General features: G+C 35.3%; 1 protein-coding gene across 1 annotated transcript in view; it reads right to left on the bottom strand.

Moving 5' to 3' along the window:
• The window catches only part of LOC150104892 (choline/ethanolamine kinase-like), a 210,467-nt gene extending 185,599 nt beyond the window's left edge, over positions 1-24,868 (bottom strand). Inside the window, exon 1 of the mRNA XM_090395413.1 lies at positions 24,738-24,868. The gene's annotated coding sequence lies outside the window, so the exon portion shown is untranslated. The remainder of the gene's footprint in view (positions 1-24,737) is intronic.
• Positions 24,869-26,123: the final 1,255 nt, after the last annotated feature.

Raw genomic sequence — 26,123 nt, forward strand, 5'->3', positions numbered from 1 at the left:
ATTTTAAGAAACTCCGCGCGCTTAGCAGAGTGGTTACGCGCTCCGCAACCATATGCCTGGGAAACGAGAGTCCTGCGTTTGATTCTCGTCGCCGACGTGAGGAGCTTAAGGATCTTTCTCAGACATAGCCAAGTTAACCGGTGTCTTGGGCGTGGACTGCAGGATTTTTCTCCCCAGTTTATCTGGGGTTTTTCCTCCCGGAAAGCAAGCAAACCGGTCTTAAAAACATAACGCTTCAGGGACAATTACAAATGGTTGAGAGTGGGGGTAACGACCCCACCTCTTAGTGAGTTATGAAACCCATAAATGGGAGGCCAAGGTTCTACATGGGGCTGTAGTACCGAAGAAGAAGATTTTGAGAATCCTTTGATTCTTTATAACAATCAGAAATAATTAAGAGCTGAAAACACAGGCCATCCCAGCAAAATACGTAATTAAAAACTATAGATCAAAACGCAACAGCCAATGTAAAGTTAGAACATCAGGAAGAGAAATCAGCACTGACAGAGTAAGACAAGGAGAGAAGATCCGATATCACCCAAATTGTTTTCTGCTACATTGGAAGAAATCTTTAGGAATGTATCATCGGAAAAATTATGGAATTAACATCAGTAGAAGAAACCTAAATCACAGATGACTGTTCTGTTAGAAAAATAAATAAATAAATAATAATAACAAAGTGAAATAAAATAAATAAGCTCAACAAATGCAAGCGATCTTGATAAAAAAAAAAAGAGGTTTAAAAATTAACTAAAACAAAATTGGGGACAAATTCAGATCAAACTGAACCAAAATCAGCCGACAATACGTATAGAAAGTGTGGATAACTATATTTACCTCGCGCAAGTAGTTAGCTCTAAGGAAAAGCAAGATAAAGACAAATAGAAGACTTGCACTAGGAAGCAAAGCTTTTTGCTGTATAAAAAATTATCCGTTAGATTTACCTGCATGTTTAAAAAGAAAGCCAGGATAGGAAGACCAAAATGCCTTGGAGAGATAAATACTCCACATAACAAAAAGGGATAGAATATGAAATAATGTAATTAGAGAGACGAATGGAATAGAGGATATCGTGAAGTATTGTAAAGCATGTAAACAGAGATGGAATTGGTCATATTGGCAGATGAAAGATGGACAAAGATAAGCAATGAGTGGATAGAGAAAGAAGGAAATGTAGCCAAAGAATGAGATGGAGGATTGTGGGATCGTTACCAAAATGTCTCGATCGTGTTAATTTTGATCTTAATCCATTTTTTATTGGTAAAACGATCCGAAATGACAAGTATTAACACCGCTCTACCTGAATGAAATTTAATCATTTTTGGTATTTAGGATTTCTGCTAAAATGCATTTTAGCTGCCTAAGCTCCATAATTATGCTAATAAGAATGATTGACACATATCACAGGAAGGGGAGTTTGCCAATAGCAGTTTTAGTTATGTATGTATGATATATATGATATAACCGTTCTAGTTATGTATGATACAGTTTGTCATTTGTAACACAATTTTGTTTCGCTTCGAATCATTTTGCTATTAATTTTTATCATCATTATCAATTACCTGATATGTACCCTCCAAGGATATTCAGGTTACTATGACAGTACTACATAACTGAGTTGGCGTTATTATTTACCTCCAAATTAGTCTATTACAGGGGTGGCCACAACGTGGCTCGCGTCCACGCGTCTCTTCACGATCTACCAGGGGGGGGGGATAAAAGAAAAGAGGGGGACAACGAAAAAGAGGAACAAAATTAAAAAAAAAAAAACGGAGAAACAGGGTTAATAAAAATTACTGCAATAAAAAAGTTTAATTCGAAAATTTCGAAAAAAAAATTAAATGAAGTTTACTTTGAATAATTAGAATAATTTTAGAGTACAAAACAATAATTTTAGTTACTTATTTACTAGCAGAGGCCTTCTTTGTATCCATTTTCTTAGTAAGTTTCTTAAAATTAGGTATGTAATTAGTCAAACCAGTTCTTACAAGCTCGCCATGCACACTTCACTTACTCCTGTACCATCGCATCGGTCAAAGGTTGCGGCTCTTCTAAGTCTTACTGGAATTATTTTGGCTCAAAAAGGACGCGTAGTTAGCTACCCCCTGGTCTATTTCTTTCAGCACTATAATACTGTCGAAATTAACATTTCGTTCTTTGCCTTAGAAAGCACTTCTGACTAAATCAATCCACCTAGACCAGTGATGGCGAACATATGACACGCGTGTCAGCACTGACACACTTGAGGGTTTCAGGTGACACACCTTGGATGTTGAAAGATATTGGTATTCTGATGAAAAAACTGTGATAAATCGTGTAAGATCGCTCTCAGTTAAGGCGAAGGTAGGTTTCAGTTCATTGAAAGAATTATATTTTATAATTAGCCTAATTCTATTTTATTTTATAGTTAGCCTATAAACAACAAGCGTTTTAAGTTTACGTTTTCTTTCTTAATCATTATAATTTCTGCATAGTCATATGATATTATAAAAATTATTATCAATATTATACTTACAAGCTTATAAATACGTGCTTTATATATTATAAACTTAAAGTTCTCATTTGACTTCTGTGTGACATTCGTTCATGCATGCATTCCAAGTCTCTCGACTAAGTAATACAAGTTCTAAACATATTTAAAATTAATTTAACAGAAAATATAATTCGCAGCATTAAATATTGAATTTACTGAGTAAATAATGAAAACATTTTTATAGTTGCAATAAATTCAGTAAATATTGTTAAATAATGCAAATAGTAACGACTTACGATGACGTCGCAACAAAATCTACTAAACAGCTGTTATTTAGTAGCATGATAGAGAGTAAAACATAACAAGGTTACTACGAACGTACCGGTAATAAACCTGGCTAATATGGTTGGCCGTAATGTCGGTTTTATCAAACAATTTACAGAATATGTTGATCATCCCCTGGTTTGTTTCCATTGTATTATACATCAGGAGACACTGTGTGCGAAATCAGGCTTAAAGGATTTGGATGATGTGATGAGAATTGTGACAAATGTAACTAATTTTATTGCTGCCAGGGCTTTAAACAAACAAGAATTTAATTCACTTTTAAGCGAAGTTGAATCAGTGTGCAATGGTATATTAATATACAATAATATTCGATGGTTGAGTCGTGGCCAAGTACTTGAACGGTTTGTTGAATGTTTAAATGAAATTAAATTATATTTAAATACGAAGGCCGTGGAGCACGAATTTTCTCAGTTGAACGATTCTGCTTGGCTCAGAGCTGATGTTTTTTACAGATTTTTCATTGCACCTGAATGAACTTAATATACAATTGCAAGGTTTCGGAAAATCTGTCGATGTTATGTGTGGCACGATCAAGAGCTTTGAGAATAAACTCAAAATATTTCAACGTGATTTAGAAAGTAACAATTTTAAGTATTTCCTAAGAGTGAAAATTTTTTTTAACGAAACCAGCCCCAAAAATCGTGAACAACATATCAACCAATCTATCGAAGTTGTAAAGTCAGTAACTGAGCAGTTTTCTTCTAGATTTGAGCAATTTCGAATGTTGGAACAAACAATCCAATTCATAAAGTATCCTGATGAAACAGAATTCATGGATCTTAAATTAGATGGCTTTGAGTGGTTGGATGTAAAATATCTAGAAATGCAACTAGCCGACTTCCAGTGTAATCCTATCTGGAAAAGAAAATTTATTGCTCTTAGAAATGAATTAGAAGAACTTGAGCGGGAACGTCTGCATGATACCGCGTGTAAAAATTCAGACTGTGAAATTCTAAGCGTGTGGAATAGCCTTCTCGACAACTTTCATGCTCTTAAAATCTTTGCTAAAGCTCTTCTAACAATTTTCTCTTCTACATGCTCTTGTGAAACTCTATTTTCTGCCTTTGGTAAAACTTAAAGAATATCAAATCAAAAGGGAGAAATAGATTGAGCAATGATTTGAGCGCTGTCTGTGTAGCATTAAAATGTACACACTATAGCCCTTCTATAAAGCAACTTTCTACCAGTATTCAGCAACAGAAAAGACATTAAATGTAATGCAAGTTTGTAGTTTCACTTAAATTAATTGTATAATATGAATTCATAGATTTTATATCAATGTCCTGTTAAATAAATAGCCTAATATGATATGTATAGGTCACCATCTATGATTATGTAGTTAAATTTATAATGCATGTATGCAAGTGGCACATCAACAACGTCAATATTTAAAAAAAATAATAAAAAAAAAGATGTTTGACACACCTGGGTAAAAAGGTTCGCCATCACTGACCTAGACCTTCGCTTTCCTATTTTTTTTTCCCCTCCCATCCCACCTGTTTTGCTAACCTTTCCTCGTCTATTCTATTTAACTGACTATACTACCTCAGATTAGCCGTGCTCGCACATTCTTGAATACAAACAAAAAAGGAATTGGCGTTAAATATCATAAAAACAACAGAACTGGAAGATGATCTGTCAAATACATTAAATCATAATTTTCTACATACGGTTATTAATATATCGAAAAATGCAGGGACTAAAACATTTGGAAAAAGAATCGTAAATCTCGATAAGAAATACTCAACTTTATTAGAACGATCAAAGAAAAATACAACTAAATTACCTGACAAATGGATTGCAAACTTATCCAGCCGTACTCTAACAGAAGATGAATGTACTAGCACGGGGTCATAAGTTCGCGATTTCGCTCAACGTATTCCCTTATATTTCATACACAAGACTAAAAAGAACACGTCATCTGACTAGTAATGAAGCTAACAGACTACGTTTTGAAATAGCCAAGGTGATCTATGATGCACAATCATCATAATTGAATATTCCGCTATCAGAATTAAAAGTCCTTAGAACGAAATAAAACATACCGCAGCCGGTAAAGATAATACAACCAAGTCTAAAATGCCAAAATAAAGTGCAAATAATGTGCAAAAATAAAGCTGAAAACAAAATAGATAAAAAAAAAAGCTAAGAAGTATATTATACTTCACAAGAAATTATATTATTCTTGTTTTAATCCCTTACATAAGTGTAAGCAAATAAAGTTTGCACATCAAATATCTCCATAACTAGTCTAAACATAGAGGCTGAAGGACTACTTTATATGAATTGCTTCAGTATCCCATAATACAAAAAAATTGATATGAACAACTACAAAAACTGGTTTCTATTTCCATCAAGATCTCATCAGTCAGAGCCAGACCCAGGAAGACATCAAAGGTTAAGTCAATGTAAAATTCATATATTTCTATCTCTAATAGAAATACATTTCTTTCTTCCCCACTGTTTTATATAAACATTGCATGTTTTACCTGAAAAAGGATGCTGGAGCATACAATGTAATATATACACCCTTTAATCCTTATTATTAGAATTAGTTTCTTGTGTATGTATACTTTCCATAGTGTAGTAACTTAAAAAAAAAAAAAATTGGTTTAATCAAAATTTTAGAAATATATAAAAATACTCTTCCATATTCATATTTCTGTAAAAGTATGAGTAGCATTCATGAAGTTTTCTGGCAGAGAGAAGACCACAGAGAAATGAGATTGAAAATGATTAGTTTTGTAATTAAATATGAAACCAATTATTTTCAACTTTAAAGTTTCTACCTCCAGAAAACTTCAGCATGAATATTCTTGATCATATTTAAATATTTTAAATGCAACAATGATTTACATGATGCTGGTTTCATTGTCTTACTCCATGAGTGTTACTTGCTAATGTGCCATAAAAACAATTTCAATTTCCAGTATATTCTTTTCAGTGGCATCCTCTATATTGTCATGTTAAATGAATAATTAATGAATAAAATGCTAATCAATAATTATTTCACAATCAAATTATTCTAAGTTTAACACTTAATCAGTTTTTTACTTGTTCAACCATAATTGAAAATATAGCTGGTTCTTGCATTTTCTTGATTTATGAAGCTATTCTGTTTATCAATTAAACCCCCCCCCTCTATTCCTTAAATAATCAAACATTTTCACTGAACAACTAAGTGTCAATTTTTTTTTTTTTTGATCTAAAGAGAGATTTTCATATATTTAAAATTATTAGAAGGCTCTTAAAATCTCATTTCATTTCAATTTCACTGGTAAATTGGAACTGAAAAATAACAAAGAAAGAAAGAAAGCTGAATTCTGTATAAATAGACTGTAACATTAGCTCTCAGTGAAATAGCTGGAGCAAAGTCTAGGATAAAATAATCTGGAAGTCTGACCTCTCATAGAATGAGTCATTACATCAGGAATGATGCCAAGAGTATACAACCTTTGTGCTTAAAATAACCCAGATATTGATCAACAACAATGCCATGTGCAAGTGAATAAAATCAATATGCATAAAGTTCTATAAACAGTGAAGTTATACATGTTAAAGTATAGTGCAAAAAATCAGATACAAATAATAAGAAAACTAACTGAATTAACTAAAAAGTGTAACCTATAGGTATTATGTAAATATTATTATTCTAATAAATTTCTTCTTTCCTCCTAAACCTCCACCCATCATATGCTACAGACTGATCGGCTTCTTATATTTACAGTCACTGTTAAAAATAAACAATAAAAAAAAAGTTATTACGGCTATTAAAATCCTTTACTGCGCCTAACAATTCAATTTATACAGACAGTTTTTATCATAACTATTCATCACTTATCATAGTAACACCGCTCTTATTCAGTAACTTACAGTAACTCTTCCATCGGTTCCCCCCCTTCTCTCTCTCTCACACACACCCTTTTATAGTTCCACATATACCTCTTAACTGGGATTTTCACATATTTTGCCTTCCAAGTCAAGACGACATCATCACTTTCCCTAACTGGAGGCAATGTAGCCACCTTCATTATAAATAGGTCTTCTGATCCTATAAAATCATGCTACTACACATAGTTTACATCACTGTTAACTTCCTATCGATAATTTTGCTCCAAATTAATCGGTCATCTCTCAGGACTCCAATATTGTGAGATCTCATATTTCGGTCTTTTTACTCTATCAATCCACATTGTCTTGGTCTTCTACTGGATTTTTTTCCCCTGCCATCCTAGCAAAACATACTTTGAACTTTCCTCTCCCATTCTGTTTAAGTAACCAGACCAAATGAGGTAAGTTCTGTTCACACATTCTTTAATGGCAACAATGTTAAGTTTCTGATATCCTAATTTTTTATATTATTTTATTATTGATTGTTTACTCCTGTATTATTTCTCAAAATTTCTCATATCTATGGTCTCTAGTCACATTACGGCGCTTGATCGCATGAAGGAAGACTTGGTTTGAATCTAGTCACCGATTAGAAGAAATTTTTCTAAGCCTTTTTTCGACTGGTTCCCGAGTTTGTTGATCTCTGGCACGGGCAAGCGGGTTTTTTCTCCTGGAAACTCGGGTTTTTCGTCCTGTCAGCTCAAGAAAATCGACCGTAGTACCCACATTATCTCAGACATTAAATAAAGTGCTAGAGTTAGGGATCACGAGATGGCAGCACTTGTTGAGCCGTCTCTCTTCACTGCGTGCCACTTAATTAGTGATAGCCTTTGGCCAGCTATCTCTGATTGGGTACCAGTGGAGATTGAACTGCCCACTCAGTCTCCAAAAGTTAGATAGGGCTAAAATGGTCTCGCCTACTCCCTATATACAGGAATAAAAAGGCGTTAGTGATTTTTTTTATGGTCTCTAGTCTTTGATCAAGCATTCTATTTCTAACTCAGTTCTCACATTACATAAGTTAAAATTGATTTGAACACTGTCTCATATACAGAAAATTTTGACAAATTTCTCACTTATTCCATATAAATTTATTCATTTGATTTCTACCATACTAATTTTGCAAATTGTGTTGTCTATTTCATATTTAATTTGCCAACTTCCTAAAATTTGTGACTAAGTAATGGAAATGTTTTACTAACAATAGGGGGAATAACCTCTCTATCCCTGCTTGTTAGTGTTCTTAAACAACCACATAATCTGATGTGCCATTTTGGTTACCATCACACTATGTCCTCAAAATTTCAACTCCCTGTCCATAATCACACCAAATCCCCTGCCCTCATCAATTTCCTGCAGTTCATTTTCATCAATATAGTACACAGCTTCTGATCTCTTCCCAAAGTGCATCACCTTACACTTGGGCATGTAAAACTGGCAGACATTAACCTTTATCCATTCAGCTAGTCTGTTTAGGTCTTCCTGCAGGATCTCTGCATCACCTTCATTTACCATTACCCTTCCCAGTTTAGCATGATCAGCAAATAACTGAATATTTCCTGTTAAATCATTTCCTATATCACTAATCTACAAATTAAACAATAGAGGACCAAGTACTGAACTACGTGGTACACCACTTGCCTTTTTCTGGGCTCAAGTCCTCCATAAACCACTCTTTGATTGTCCATCCATCAGTCAACTCTAATCTAAATCACAGGATTAATATCTATCCCTATTTGCTCCAATTTATATAATAGAGTTCTTATGCAGAATCTTCAGTTCCTTTGCAAAGCCTAGCAGTATCAATGAGTAGCCATTTCACAAATCCAACTGCATTGTCACTTTATAAAAAAGTAGACAAATTACTAGGACAAAAGCTACATTTCACAAAGCCTTATGGAGTATCATATTCCTCTTCAATCAATTATAAATTCTGTCTTTCAACGATTTCTCCAATACCTTAACACCACCACTCATGAGATGCTGAGTGGCCTATAATTTAATTTATGTTTTGGAACCTCCTTCATTCAGTGGGATTATTTTGTCCTCTTTCCACTCATTGGCTCTTTCCCCATACTGAGGCTTAAATTAAACAGCTTGGTCAGAGGAGCTGATAATTCCGTACATTCTTGCAATATACAGTCCAATATGCAATTTAACTCCATGGCTGTGTTTGCATTGAGGTTCTGCAATATTTTAAGCACTTCCATTCCTTTAACCTCTATTCACCCATCATCAGTGTCGCCACTCAGATGGCGCACCCCTGAAAAAAATACTCACTCAGTAATTCAATAGTCATTCCTTCTTTTACTTGCCACCACATAGCAAAGTATCTTTTTACGATTTCTTCTGGCCTCATCAGTTAGCTTTCTCTCATAATTGGCTTTGACTTTCCTTGCTGTATATACATGTCACCCTTCTTGCCTGTGCCTTGCATTACTGACCACCTTTTCTTTATAATTCATTCAGAATCTTTTCCTTGTATGCAACTCCTACTTAATGAAGCTATTCATTCATCCAACTTCTACCTTAATTTTCCTTTTGACTTGGTATATGTTCAGATACCGCTTTCTTCAAACTAGTGGTGGCAGGTGAAAATTTTAAGTGGGGGTGCTGCATATATAAAATAAAAAAAATTCTTGTTTTCCTAATCAGTAACCAATTTATTAATAAATAAATTTACATATTAAAAAATGGCCTTATTAATTTAAATATAAAGAGCCAATAGGCTTCATTTCGGCGATATAAACATTATTTAAATTAAGGGGATATTAAATCCCACATTGTTTTAAAACCGAATAAGAAACTCAAAGATTGGAATCAGAGTTTCATGCCGAATATAGTAAACTATAAAAGTATCGGCGATTACTAGCTTGAGCTAATGCAAGTAGTCCTAGTACGTAGTACAATCTCGGGCAACTCGCAGCAAAGGTGGTAAAGTTCTGATCGCTATTCTTGGTATTTTCCATAATGTAAAAACACATTTCCTAAGAAATGTATGCTGTTATTACATTATGGTGGGAGGTCACTACCCAGACCGGTTTCAGCCTTTTTTGAGGCTTCATCGGTGAGTAGCTAGACCAAATAGATACCAAAGGGTATAGCGAAAAGAACTTATATACTCTGCTATACGAGTTGTCAAAAAGGTGCAACCATTAAGTTACTTAAATATAAAGAGCCAATAGGAGCCAATAGAAATGAAGCCTATTGGCTCTTTATATTTAAGTAACTTAATGGGTGCACCTTTTAGACAACTCGTATAACAGAGTATATAAGTTCTTTTCGCTATACCCTTTGGTATTAATTTGGTCTAGCTACTCACTGATGAAGCCTCAATAAAGGCTGAAACCGGTCTGGGTAGTGACCTCCCACCATAATGTAATAACAGCATATTGCAGATAGATACCAAAGGGTATTTTTGCTATACCCTTTGGTATCTATTTGATCTAGCTACTCACCGATGAAGCCTCAAAAAAGGCTGAAACCGGTCTGGGTAGTGACCTCCCACCATAATGTAATAACAGCATATTAAAAGAACTGTCCATGTGGTTAGCCTAGTGGCTGTGCGCTTCACAACCATATGCCTGGGGAAAGAGTGTCCTAGGTTCGATTCCTGTCGGAGACGTGAGAAGCTGAAGGATCTTCCACAGCATAGCCAAGTTAGCCAGTCTTAGAGACAATAGGGTTTTTCATTCGACAAAGCAGGCAAACTAGCCTTGAGAACTCAACACCACATAGGTTACACCAGGGCGTAGGGCTGACCACCTTATCCTGTGAACAGTTTCAGGTCCGATGATTAATAAACCCTCGACACCGTAAGGTAAAAGAGGGGGAAAGGAAAATGAGAGATGAGAATTCCTAGGAAATGTGTTTTTACATTATGGAAAATACCAAGAATAGCGATCAGAACTTTACCACCTTTGCTGCGAGTTGCCCAAGATTGTACTACGTACTAGGACTACTTGCATTAGCTCACGCTAGTAATCGCCGATACTTTTATAGTTTACTATATTCGGCATGAAACTCTCTGATTCCAATCTTTGAGTTTCTTATTCGGTTTTAAAACAATGTGGGATTTAATATCCCCTTAATTTAAATAATCGGCTTATTAATAATATTTCACCCTCACCACGAACAAACACCAATAAAAGTTTCGTATCTCACAGAAATAATGCGCGCAAGCATACAATACACTGCTTGTTTGAGCAGTGTCGGAATGACTTGTAACGTGAAATCACAAGCGCAAATGAATATCGGCGAGACTGGCTGCGATTGGTTGAACGTGATAACATCAAGACTGTGTTAGATCGCAGTGTATTTGTTTCGTAATCTAAAGTGTTAATCAAACAATTCAATCACTGTCGAAACATAAGCTGTAACCTTGAACATGTTGTATTGCATTTATATAATGTTGTAAGCATCGTTATTATTTATAAACACAAACAAAATTAAAATTTTTCATTTTTCCTTGGGGTGCTGCAGTGTCGCAATGCATATGTACAGGCCGCCACTGCTTCAAACTTCCCTTGACCACCTCCAATTTACCACCAAACGCTCTCTCTTCCCTTGTAGTTCTTATGCCATTGCTCTGCTGAAAGCTGTCTCTTCAGCTTGTTATAATTACCTGGATTATAATTCCACATATATATCACTTCTTAATAGAAACTACATGACTGGTGATCTGGGTCAAGACTATATGATCACTTTCTCCAAGTGGAGGCAGTGTAGCCTGGATTGGCTAGTGTTAAGTTCTCTGATGCAGTGATCTGATACAGCACTCTTGAACCTTGTGTCCTCTCCATTACATGCTGTCTCAGGTAAGTATGTCTCACCAGCTGAGCTGTATAAATTCCATTCACTTCCCTGCCTATTTTCCTGCTTTCTCCCAATTTCATTCCTTCTCCCAATCTATGTCCCCATAGTTGAAATCCATATTACTTGACCTTTACCCCCCCCCCCCCCCGAAATACAGCAGTACTCAATTATATTTCATCCTGTTGACCTCTATCGCACACAAGGTAGCTCCAAATGCCCTCTGAATAACTGTTCCCTTGATGTACTTCTACTCTATTCCTTCAATTCCTCCTGCTGCCATTAGAAAAACCTTCTCCTTCATCCTCTCTAAAGACATCATATTTCTCGCATTCTATTGCTATTACCTCAGTCATCCATTATATCATCCTCAATCAACCAAGTCTCACTTATGCCTATAACTTTATAAAACTCAAATCTGCTCAACCTTAGAATACTGTTCCCACATTTGGGGTGGTGGTCCTAAAACTTCCCTCAGAATGGTCGAGTATTTACAGACGCAAGCAATTTGCTTAATTGATTATCCCTCCTTCCCCTCACCAGCTCCTTTGGTCACTTTCCCATAGACATTCTGTTACTACCATTATGTCTCTTATATAGATATTTTCATGGGCAATGCTCCTATGAGCTGACCATTACAATCTCTCCACTTTCTTATATGCAAACACCAGCAGCTGCCAGTCAACACCCATTTACAGTTTAACTCCAAACTCAAACCAACTTTTCATCCTCTTCATTCATTTCCCACACCTCTGCTTTTTTGGAACAGTCTTTCTCATAGTGTTTTCTCCAATGACTACAATCTTCAGGTTTTCAAAAAACACAAAAGCAAATTCCTCTGTTTCATCTAACACTTAACCTATTAACCATTTACTCACAGCATTCTTGTGTCATGTGTTGGGACCTCTGGTGTGTGTGAGGCTGATATAAGTATTCTATAAACTCCTTGCAGGTACACGCCAGAAATTTGATAATGAATTAATGTGCCAATGTTTCACAAATGCATCTTCAAAAACCATTATTTAGATAAGAAATGTGTGCATGACTGCACTAAAGTCAAGTGCATAAACAATAGCAAATTGTCGATTTTGAGCATCCGAAATAGGTTTCTGAAAAGGACTATGAAGTAATCTTAGCCATTGTAATGGTTTAAGAAATGAAGCCGACACTAATAAAAAATAAATAAAAAAACAGATTAGCAATATTAAATTAATTAGATAGTTAAAAAGACAACCTCAGAATTACACTCCACAATATCTGGTTTTTTTTTTTCAGAGACAACTGTATTTATTCTAGTTTGCATGATTTCGAACTGATAATGTTTGTACCACAATATCTAATGTAGGCAAGAAACTGTATATTTTATTTTGTCTTTCGTTGTCTCATATTGGTTGTCTTTCTTATCTTGCTGAAGTAGGGAAACTTGCAGAAGAAAAACAAAAAACAGAAGTGCCAAGTAGATGAAAACAATAAAAAATACCACAAAACTATCATATGCAGTAAGAGTTTTTATTGTAAAAAACATACACAGTTCAGTCCCAATATTACTGCATCTTCAACAGAAATCTAGAAGTTATTTTTATTCGTGCTCAAAGGAACCATTCCAGAATGGAAACAAATAAAATATACAGAGGCAATAATATATATATAAATATACATGCACAAGGGTTCCACAAATTATGCAAAATTCTACTTGCCAGGCAAAAAATGTACTCCCCCATTATTTCTCTTTTTTTTAATGATATGTCCCAATAAGTCAACAGGAATTCCATAACCTGATCAGTGCTGCTGCATCTGTGTTTTTTAAACTTAAAAAGATTTTGTTTAGAAATTTAATTTCTTATTATTAAATAAAAAATATTCTATTTTCTCCAGTCTACAGCTACTAATCAGCTGGCATTTTTTCTACTCACCATGAGAGAGAGTGAGTGAGTGAGTGAGTGTGTTGTGTGTCAGGACAAATGATAATGAGTACCAGTTTAATGTGAAAAAATGTAAAGTTATGCATTTTAGGATAAACAGATCACAAGCTGTATACCACACTGATTACTCCAGGAAAGAGACGAAGCTATAGATTTAGGAGTGGTGGTAGACAGAGTTAAAGTTTAGAGGACATATTGTTAAGGTTGCTCATATGATTACTTGGTTATTGAAAAACACACTAATAAGCAGAGATAAGGATGTTGTTATTCCCCTTTATAAGGCTTGATATGTCTGCATCTGGATTACTGTGCTCAGGTCTGGTTCCTGGGTTTCTTGGGGGAAGAGGAAGTAAATGGTGGAGAAGATTCAGAGGGGAGCGACCAAGATGGTAAGTAGTCGGTCGGTTCTCGATAGAGAACCCACAAACTACATAGGAGAACTTGATGGGAGAAAAAAAGGGGGGGATGTGATAGAAACATTGGATATGATAGAAACACGGGCACCTCCATGGAGTCTGAAGACTCATCGAGACCCAAACTATCTACTTAAAAAGTTTTATAGGATTGATGCAGGGGAAATGTTTCAGCACTTGACCGGAAGTTGAATAAAGGTGTAGTTAGTAGGGTGGAAGGATTAGATTTTTTGCTTGGAGAGTTGTGAATGAATGGTAAACTGGTAACCCATCAATCCTATGGGTTACCAGAGTCTGCTGATGGGTTCAAGGAGAGGTACAATAGATTGTATAGATAGTTTGGGTCTCGATGAGTCTTCAGACTCCATGGAGGTGCCAGTATAATAATTTTTTGTTGCTATTATTACTATAAGTCTATTATAGATTTATAACGAAAGATTTTAAACTATGGTTAAATCATGTGGAAATACAAGAGTGAGAACTCAAACAAGGAACAATTTATAAGATATATATTTCCAAGTGGATTACAGGATACTATTAACTAAGATGATATTACTATAATATTTAGTTTCTTATTAACAATTCTTTTGGATTCATTTATTATTCATACCCCCTCTAATTTGGTCAGCTTTTAACTTGCTTCTATTGCAGTCCAAATTACATCCATCTATAAGCAGCTTAGCCTTCCTATAGGTGGTTTTTTTTTCCCTGTCATTTTTGCTTTAATACTATTTTGTTACCCTTTCATCTTCCATTCTGATTAAGTGACACCACCACCTCAGATTAGCTCCACTTACACACATTACTAAATGTTAATAATGTCAATTCCTTGAAAATATATTCATTTTAATATCTTTCTACTAGTAATATAATCTGTTCATTTCCATAATTTTTAAGCACCCTCAAATCTTTAGTATTCAGTGTTTGATTATAAACATTATTTCTGACACAATGTTCAGATGCTTTTTTTTTTTTTTTTTTAAATGTTGTGCCCGTACAAGAGAGGTGTTGGTTGATCAACCAATAGTACATTAGTACCATATATGGGTAGTGGATTGGGAAAGGAAGAACTTGTTTACATTTGATATGAAAGACTGTATATTGTATTCCTTGAGAAACACAACAAGGGAAGACTGTTCCACAATACAGCAGCTACAGTGATGAAGGAAGAGGAAAAGAAACTTGTTCTGTTTGTTTCAAGATGCACTGTGAAGGGATGTTGAGCAGCAGCTGCATGTGTTCCAATGAGTTTAGTACTAAGTGGGGGAATTATTGATGTTATTTTAGATGAGCATTTCCCATGGAAATATTTGTAGAATATACATATTGTGGAAACCAAACGTCTGTGCGAAAATGAGTTGGTAAAAGATGAGTCATTAATAAGTCTAACTGCTCTCTTCTGTATTGAGTCAAGCACTTTGAGGGAGTTTTTAGAGGCCCCACTCTATGTGAGAGCAGTATTCAATAGCTGGGTGGATTTGTGATTTATATAATGTTAGCAGCTGTTCAGGAGTGAACAGTGGCATAGCTGGGGGGGGGGGGGTGCAGAGGGGGCGGTCCGCCCCTGGCAGCACTTTGAACCTTTTTGAACTTTTGCAGTTAATTCTAAAATACAGTCCCGAGAACTCGGTTCCAAATATTGTAATACTACAGCAAATTTTCCTCACAACTGCTGTAAGTGTTGCTAGTTGTGAGAGGAATTTTTCTAAATAAAATTGATTAAGAATTACCTACATTATTATGAAATAGACTTCGCCAATGTCATCGATGATTTTGCTAACAGAAAAGCAAGAAAAATAACATTTTAGAATGTTGGAATTAAAGTTTTACTTGATTTCCCTATACGTCGTTCTGACTTTTTGTAATATTTTTGGTGTGTACTGAGAGGGGCGGCAAACTCAGGGATCGCCCCAGGTGGCAACAGCTCTAGCTACGCCACTTGGGGTGAAGAAACATCTTGAGCGAAAGACAAATTCTAGTTTTTTTGAAGCTGAGGATGCAATGGTTGTGATGTGTTTATGCCAGAAGAGGTTTGATTTCAGGGTAATTCCAAGAAGAGAAATTTCAGATTATCTGGAAATTTGGGTTTAGTCAAAAATAATACTGGAATTTTTTTTTTTTTTTTTTAATGAGAAATAGGACAGAACTGGGTTTTATTAGCATTGAAATTAATGAGGTTATCTGAACCCCATTGGAGGATAGCTCAAAGATCAGAATTAAGGGCAGTGGTGAGGGCATTTGATAAACCTTACTCTACACAACTCATCATCAACCTCTGCAGGTTGAGATGAGTTGTGTAGAGTAAGGTTTATCAAATGAAAGGGAGGAGTGCAATGTGCTGTCATCTGCAAAACTGTGTATTGGATTGGAGGTCAACTGAAATAGGCCACTGATATATCAACCCTGGCATTAGTTGAATGATGAGAGGATAAGGAACCATCCACCATCACACACAGTGTGCATCCAGATGCACACTGTGTGTGACTTCTGTAGTTGGCAATCCAACTACAGAAGTCCTGAGACAGCCCAAATGATGGTCGTTTGTTGGTAAGTCTTTGTACCAGACTTGGTCAAATTCTTTGGAGACATCAAGTGCAACCACTTTAGATTCGCCAAACTTCTCCATAGTATTTGTCCAGAGATGGGTGACAGGTGAGCAGATCTCCTGTTGATCGGCAGCGAAGGAATCCATACTGGCAGTTGTTTATTAGGTGGGTGCCTTCAAGGTACTATAGGAGTTGAGAAATGATGATTTTTCCTTTACTTTAGACAGGACTGAGGTAAGTGACATAGGGCAGTAGTCAGACAGCAGTGACTTGTTGCCCTTCTTGGGAATGGGTTGAATTTAGGCCAGTTTCCAGGTTGTGTGATAGATACCAGTGCAGTAAGAGAGTATATATAGGCAGCATAGGATAGGATATACAAATGTCTGATGCACAAACTTTCAGAACAATTGGAGAAATGCCACCAGGTCCAGGCGACTTTTTTGCAGATGTCTAATTTGGACAGTATTTTTCTGATCTCTTCCTGGCAAAAGGATATAAGGGACATTGTATGTTAGGCATCTGGAATGGTTGGGGGGGGGGGGGGACATTTACCATTGTCAGTTATGCATGAAGCAAAGTATGAAGCCAGAAGATTGGCTTTTTCTGTGGGTGATGATGCAATAGAGCCATCTGGATATGATAAGGGTGGGAATAGTGTTGGGCAGAAGTTTCGGCCAATTGCTTTGATGAGAGACCAAAAGGCTCAGCTGCCATTTGGACAGATGACTACTTTTTTGCTCTTTTGAACTCTGTTTTGGAAGCATTGATTGTTTTTTTGGCATCTATTTCAGGCTTCAGTATAAACTGTCAAGGAGGATGGGATATGATTTGAGCCAGTTATAGGACGTTTGGTTTTTCATTTGTACAGCCTTAGCACATCTTTTGGATAACAGAGTTTAGTTAGGGAATGGCAGTTCAGAGTAGTGTGGGGAATGTATGTTTCCATGCTGGTGAGGATTACTTTTGCGATAAGTTTGGGCTGGAAGGCCGGAAGTAATAGTCTAACCATGGGAATGGGGCATAGAAGTTGTGGAGGCTGTTCCACTTGGCACTGTTATAATGCCAAATGACTCTTGGTGTATGTGTAAGCATCGTTGCATGGGGGAGGAGATGAGCACTACTTTCACTCTGTGTTTGGAAAGCTCATTGGTGAGGAAGAGATCTAGGGTGTCTGGGGAGTGTTTCAGGTTATCTGGTATTCTGGTTGGCATTTGAACAAGTTGTGTAAGGTCGTTACTGATAGCAAATGTTTCAGCATCTCTGCTTGCAATATTGGTACAACTGGAGGAGGAAAGCCAGCTGGTGTTGGGGACGTTAAAATCTCCTAGGAGGATAATTTTGCTATCGAGAAAGTGGGACTGGAGAAAATCAATTTTTAGGGAGAGGAAATCAAAGAGCTCAGAGTGGTTGGTTGCATTGGGGTGGAGTGATAGAGACAGCAAATGAATTTAACTGAGTGGGAAAGGGATATTTTCCACCAAAGAAGGTCAAAGTTGGGCAATTCAAGGTTAGGTGCTCTCTTGCAAGGTATGTCAGAGCAAATACTTTGCAAAAGTATGCAAAGACGCCAACCTTGGGTCGAAAAGAGTTAAAGGGTGTGTAGTTTGGAAGGTTGAGATAAATAGTGCTGGGGAAGGTGAGATTTGAGTTTCTGCCAGAAAGAGTAAGTGGGGTTTGGTAGACTGAAGGTGGTAGTGGAAGGTTGGAGTTTAGGCTACAGATGTTGGTGAAGTGGATAAGCAAGATTCTGTGAGGCATATATCTGACTGCAAGGGTCTTGCACATTTCCTATGCAGTGCCTGCATACTGGTTTCCATGTGCTTGTCAGAGTGTCACGAGTCACTTTTACGAGGCATGGAAAGTTCGTTCCATCCTTTCTTTTATTTATGGGCCCGAAATGATGGCACCTGATGATATTTTTAGAATTTGTGTTGCATTTTCTTCTGCTAATTCGTTGATGTCTTCTTTTAATGATTTTCCCTTTTCCGTCAGAAAGTTCAAAATAACGGCATTGAATTTTTTGTTTTTGGCCTCCATCAAGTCATATACCATTGATGCGATTAGGTTGCGCAGTTCATTCACAGGCAAAGGTGAATTTGCTTTACAGTGCTGGTCATCAATTTGTTTGAGCTTAGCTTTGCTGCTCATATGCACTGCCACTGCATATGCTTAGTATTCGAGTATTCAAGCTGAATACTTGAATACTATTCAAGTTGAAGAACCTTAGTATTCAAGCCCATTCAAGCTGAATGGGCTTGAATACTAAGGTGTTTTAGTTAGTTCTTTCTTGTCTACATAAAACTTTATTAAACTATCATCAGCCTTACTTATTTTATTAGCTGTTTGCATATTTCATGTACATTTTCAGTGAAAGTTTTGGCTAAATAGCTGAAATTTTTACATGTTGTATATGTTCTCTACTATACTGAGAATAAAGTTGTGTATTTCCCTGCCCATTTTTACAACTTTTTATCTTGTTAATACTGATTTTCACACCATTTCTCACAACTGTTTCATTTGGTTAAAGACACTCAAAGGTCTGTAGCAGATTATTTCATTTAAAAAGATAGCATTATCTGCATAGATAATATTATGTATTCAGATAATGCAGATTATTTGCAAAAAAAAAAATGCAGATTTATTTATTTGCAAAATATAAGCACCTTAATAGTACAGTAAGATCAATATGGCATCTCATCTTTAATGAAAAAAAGAAATAAGGGGGATTAGCTGTGTTCTCCTACCAGGATCTTGGCTGACTAGCCATCAGTCATGCTTGTAGCATGTTGAGCACAGTTAAGCCTGGGATGGATTTCTGTGGTGGGCTGGCAACCTACAACATGGTCAAAAACCCTGATGGAACTGATATAGATGGCAGTGCCAATATTTCGGTAAGTCTGGAGGGCCATACCCAGGAAATCTTAGTATCATGCCTCCACGTGGATCCCCCCCCCCAGGAAACGGTGTCGTAATGAGCCATGGCAAAGTTGATACTAAGCATAGATGCATTTTATAGCTTGGGAGATGCATTTTATAGCTGGCAGAAAGCTATAAAATGCATCTCCCAAGACTTGATTATTATTATTATTTGACACCTCCAGGGAGTCCAAAGCCTCATCGAGGGAAGGCACCTGCTCTACAACTCTGTCTCCACCATCCACCATCATTCGCCAACTGACCGCAACTACACCAACGCCATCTACCGCACACCACCACCACTAGTATTTCCACAGACAATCACAAACATCCATGCCCATGGCAGGATTCGAACAAGCAGCCATTTGGCTGGAGAGCGGATATGCTAACATGTGCAAAGGTTGGTCGATTGGTAGAGCCTCTGCTACTAATGGCTCAGTTAAGTAAGTTTGAGCACGGTTAGTAGTTGAAAGGGGGCCAATCGTTCGATGCTGTTGGCACACTCTCCCTCGATGAGTCTTTGGACTCCCTGGAGGTGTCAAATAATAATAATAATAATAATAATGTGGCCAGTGTGGGAGATTAGGCCACAACCCCTCCACTACAATGCCAAGAAGAACAAAGAAAGGCCGTAAAGCCCAGGGCCAGAATGGGCAATCACGACTAAATTTCCCCAACTATATGACTACTCTGATTGAAACCATTTATGGAGACCAATGAATGATGCAGTGGGGAAGCTTTTCCAAATAATAAGCAATACTGGAATATCCCAAAGAACTCATAAATATAACAGTAATCATCTTTTCCTCTATATAGTAACATTTAATTGTCGAACGCTTAAGGAAGAGGAAGACCTTACCATCTTACAGCAAGAACTAAAACATATTAAATGGAACATCATAGGTTTAAGTGAAGTTTGCAGGCAGGATGAACATTTAATAAAACTAAAAAATGGAGACTACCTATGCTATTATGGGAAAACTAAAGGACAATACGGAGTGGGATTTCTAATTTTGAAAACAATTAGGCACCTTATAGAAGAATTTAATTATACAGATGAAAGAATAATTGAAATTACACTTAAAATAAACTCTAAACTTAAAATCTGGATCATCCAAATATATGGTCCCACCTCATCTCACACTGATGAAGAGATAGATGCATTTTATGACTCACTGCAGCACACTCTAGATAAAAAAAAGAAATAGCAATCAAAACTTTACTATAGTAATGGGCGATTTTAATGCCAAAGTAGGTCATCCCATTCACCAAATAGATACAATAGGGCCATACATATATGGTACAAGCAGCAACTCGGGAATGGCCCTTACAGAATTCTCTATCAGTAACAAGCTTATGCTATAAATACATTTTTTAAGAAAGCCCTCAAAAGAAAATGAACATGGAGAAGTCCAAACGGAGAAATAAAAAATGAAATAGATTATACACTGTGTAATAATAAAGAAATAGTTCAAGATACTTCAGTACAAAATCAAATAAAAACAGGAAGTGACCACAGACTGGTCAGAGCCAAAATTAAAATAAACCCCAAATTGGAAAGAATAAAATGGCTAAACAACAAAAAATCAAGAAGTTTTAACTTAAACCCTATCGAAAACAAGAAGGTTTATGAAGAAAAACTCAATCAAAAACGAGAATTAATAAATATATTTGAAGAAGTAGACATAAGCAAAAACCTAACGGCAGTAATAATCTCAACAGCCAACGAATTCAAAAACAACAAAAAGACCATAAACTTTCAGAGGAAACCCTACAACTACTAAAAAAGAGACAATATGAAACAAGACAAAAACTTAATTTCTAAAATGGAATATGCAGACGTATGTGAAACAATAAGGAAAAAGATGAGAAATGAAATAAGATCTTATAACACTAAAAAAATAAAAGAAATAATCGAAAACAATAAAAATATGAAAATACTAAGAAAATATTTATCAGTTGGCAAAAGTCAAATAACTGCAATAAAAGATAAGAATGGAACTACCATAAGGAACCAAGAACAAATCCTACGCAGGTTAGAAGAATTTTATAAAGAACTCTATAGTGATCCTTCAACAGATAAATCAAATGTAAATAACTCCTCTCCATCGCATATGAAATTTATCCACCCATTCGCTTCAGATGAAATAAAACAAGCATTAAAACAAATGAAAAATGGAAAATGTCCTGGTGAAGACCTAATTCACATAGAATTAATTAAATGGAGAGGAAACAATATAATTCACCATGTCACAAACTTACTAAATTTATGCCTAGAAGAGGGAAAGATACCAGAACATTGGAAAAATGCTACTCTGATACTGTTATTTAAAAAAGGGGATAAAGAAGAAGTAAAGAACTATAGACCAATTAGTATTCTCTCTAATCTGTACAAAATTCTCACAAAAGTAATAACAAACAAGTTAACACCTCTTCTAGACTCAAATCAACCAGTAGAACAAGCAGGATTCCTTAAAGGCTTGAACACAGCTGATCATATTCATGCAGTAAAACAAATAATAGAAAAAGCAGAAGAAAACCAATTGCCTCTCTGTTTAGCCTTCATTGATTATGAAAAAGCATTTGATTCCATCAAAACTAACACAATAATCATTGCACTCCAGAATCAGGGAGTTCCTGGAGAATATATGGACCTCCTCCACGCAATATACCTCACTGCAACAGCAACAATCCAACTTCACGTGAGTAGCAATAAAATATCAATTGAAAAAATTGTCCGACAAGGAGACTCTCTATCACTCAAAATCTTTAAGCAGTCTTTCAAGAAATATTTAATAATATAAACTAGACAAACCTTGGTATAAAAATTAATAACAGAAACTTAACACATCTAAAATATGCAGATGATATCATAATTTTTGCAAACACTCCAGAAGACCTTAATATAATGATAGAAGACCTATATCATGAAAGCAGAAAAGTCGGACTAAAGATAAACAGAGAAAAAAACTAAAATCATGTTTAATCGTTTAGTAACACCAAAAAACATAATAATAGAAAACAATTTTTTTGGAAAGCGTCTCTTCATATACATACTTAGGTCATCTCATTGACCTAAACTGTGGACTCCAAAAGGAAATAAATAGGAGAGTTCAACTTGCCTGGAGTGCATTCAGAAAATTGAAAAACAGTTTTCAAAATGATGATGTCCCGCTCTGTTTAAAAAAGAAGACATTTAACCAGTGTATACTTCCAGTCATCTCATATGGTTGCAAAACTTGGTCGCTAACAAGAGCATTGGCAAATAAATTAACAACTCAAAGAAAAATGGAGAGGTTGATGCTAGACATCACATTAAAAGATAAGAAGCGAAACACCTGGATAAGAAGCCAGACTCGCATCACTGACATCATTCTTCACCACAAGCGACTAAAATGGAAATGGGCCGGACATTTATCCAGAAGAGAACATGAGTGATGGACCACCATACTTACGAAATGGATTCCTAAAGAAGGGAAACGAAGCCGAGGACGTCCTAAAAGAAGGTGGAGTGATGAACTGTCAGAGTTTATTGGGGAAAGTTGGTCAACCATTGCCAAGAACAGAGAAAGGTGGAAAGAACTGGAGGAGGCCTTTGTCGAGCAGTGGACAGAAAATGGCTGAAAAGAAAAAAGAAGAAGAAGAATGAAAAAAACCTGGGATGGAATCTTATCATGACATCAAGAAATATTTATATAGCTGTTATATAGCTGAAGATATGTTAGATGATCACATATAGTGTTTGCAAGGTTTTCTTCCTAAATTTTGGGTTTTACATCCTGCAATGGCATGCATACTGATCTAGAAATATATATAAGTAATACACAAAAATATATTTAATGGATAGAGTGGAGTTCAGTGGACTGAAGAGTGAGAAAACTGTTGTGTAGCATAACTTAAGGATTACATTCGATTGAAAAGTGACGGGACTGGAAGGAAATGCAAAGTAGTAGTAGTAGTACTAGTAGTAATAATAATAATAATAGAGCTGCAAGTGTTCACCAAAAAATTTCAAAATTTGATATTCTAACAGATCAGTCACTGAATAAACATTTACTTTTAGATTTTACCTAAGAAAAATGTTCATATATACTAATGAGCAATATTTATTAGTTTAAGCAAAATCGATTAATATACTATTTTTTCACAAAGTAGAAGCCAGTGCTTTCATTTATGGTTAAACTTATGGAACAAAGCAGTTAAAGTTATATATATGTTCAATGGGCATTAATTTTATTGTCTCTGTGTGGAGGGGGGGGGAATTGGGAAATTACTCCAAGTGGACAGTGATGCAATAAGTAGTTCTGAACCTCTGAGAAAATGCTAATTATTTAGTTTTTTTTTTTTTTTCAAAAATGCATTAATAAATATTAATATGTAAAAAAAAGACTTTTTTTTAAAAGTTTTGCTGTATTTTCTGTACACACTTGTGCCCTTGCTTTGCTGCATTGGACACACATGAAACATTATCCACCCTCAATATTCCCTAATAAGAAAACCTTGAAAATAGCCTAAGATTTCCAGAATGATTTTTCTTTAAAAAATTTGAATGTTTCAGATAAGAAATAGCAATTTAACATATTTGAAAATATATCAAAGTACAGAATTATTCACTTTGTGATCCGGTTAAACACAATCAGTAATAACTGGATTTCTAGTATTAAAAATGAATACAAACACAATCCAGTTTTTTTTTATGATTTCAACATATAGTGGTATAGGTAAGTACAATAATATACCACTGACTGTCATAAAAACAGCAATAAATCTTGAAGCCAAAATAAGTGTACCTATTGGTTTTATATGTAAATATATGCACACTGGGGAGGAGATGAAAGTGATTCCATTGAAGGATGATAACTAGATAGTTTCATAGTGCTAGTATTCTTCTCATCAAGTTACCATTTTAATATGTTCATATTATAAACGATGTTTGCTGTAATCCCCTTCTTTGTATTTGCATTTTGTTAATATCTAAATGTTATACTCCACGTCAAAAAGATAAAAGCGTACATCCCACGATGGATCTGGAATATTAAACATAAGACTGACAATTTGCAATGTTGTGAAATTGCGAATTTTCAGTATGTACTGTAATGTTTGAAACACAAACGACTTCGCATAAAATTCATGCCTGATGTAAGCCAGGATATAATGCGCACCTTTCCAGGAAATCCATTTCACAAATACTAACCTTATAATATACTACTACCTTTCAGCGGAAATCATCCGATTTAACGTCATTTAAATATACGCATTCATCATCGATGTTTTGAAAAATACAATAAACAAACAGCGTGTGGGGGAAGGGTATTTTCTCGCTTGTAATCTATAGGCGTCAATAATATCTATTATCTTATTACACTTGTGCACCGAGAAGTTAGTGCATTGTGAAGTTAAAAACTGTGATACTTACGGATCAGCTGCTCTCTCCTAAATGTAATATCTGATTCTCCTCTGTTTCCAGAACAAATCAAAAATAATTTAGTTTATATTGGAATTTAAAATTTAATTTACTCTTTAAAGTATTGTTACAGCTGTTTTAGCTATCACACGATTTTGACCGGAAATCAACTTTTCAAAAACCTACTTGAACGTATTTTTTATAATAAATAACACAATTCACCGGCATTTAAAGTAAACAAAATAATAACTGACAAGAAAGGATACAACCGCTAGAGGGCCAAATTAATGAAAACAGATAATCTAACTTTTAATGCTTAAAATACAATAATCGTATTAATAATAATAAACACAAAAAGCGAAGCCGAATATTAGCAACTTGTATTTATTATTTTTACTATTCTTTACTAATTTAATTTTAACTTTAATTTTTAAAAAAAATTCATCTAATGTTTTAATGGCGTTCATTTTTTTTTTATTTAAAATTTTAATTTTTACTAGTTATTATTTTTTACTGATTTTATTGTTATATTAGTAATATCTATTTAATAAGCCATATATATATATATATATATATATATATATATATATATATATATTTTTTTTTTTTTTTAATTTATATTATTATAATAGTCAGAAAATATTATAAATGATTTTAAATGACTGATACCGAGAGATAAAGAGATTACATGGTTTGTTTAAAAAGATACTACTAGTTTACTAGTTTCATTGAATGGATCAACTTCTTCAGGTATCACAATCAAAGAAATATACAAAAAATAACAGAGACTTAAAATTGCATTAGCAGTACTAGTCCAAAAAAAAAAACAAAAAAAACAGTAGTACATTTTGAAAACAGTGATGCGAGCTCGAGTTCCAAATAAAAATTGACTATGTGCTGTCAAGAGTGCGCTAATATTGAACAGTGGCAATGTGTGCGTCAGAAAGATTGAAACTTAGGGAGTTGATGTGGGAAGAATCTAACGCAATTTCTCTGGAATCAACAATCTTTCTTTCAAGTTCATCATAGCACACATTGATATTAGAAGTTTGTGTCCAGTCCGCAATGTGTTGGCGGCCTTCGTCTGAGTTAACGGAGAAAAGAACGTGGCTAGAGAGAGAGAGAGCGCTGGCTCTAGTCCTGTTGTAGGAAATATCTCTACGGTGTTCTTCCAAACGTAGAAGGATAGATTTAGCAGTTTGGCCGTAGTATGGTTTTCCACAATCACATAAGATCTTGTAGACTCCTGGAAAGTGAGTTGGAAGATGTTTCTCTTTAGGTTTACTAAGTATTGAGCGAAATTTTGGGAGCGTAGTGAAACAAGTTCTGAAGTTAAATTTCTTGAGAATTTTAGCTACTTTTGGTGAAAGAGAGCTGATGTAAGGCAAAGAAATAAAG

Source organism: Typopeltis vanoorti, chromosome 7 (genome assembly GCF_054136105.1).
Source record: "Typopeltis vanoorti isolate ZY-2024b chromosome 7, IOZ_Tvanoo_1.0, whole genome shotgun sequence".
NCBI lineage: Eukaryota > Metazoa > Arthropoda > Arachnida > Uropygi > Thelyphonidae > Typopeltis > Typopeltis vanoorti.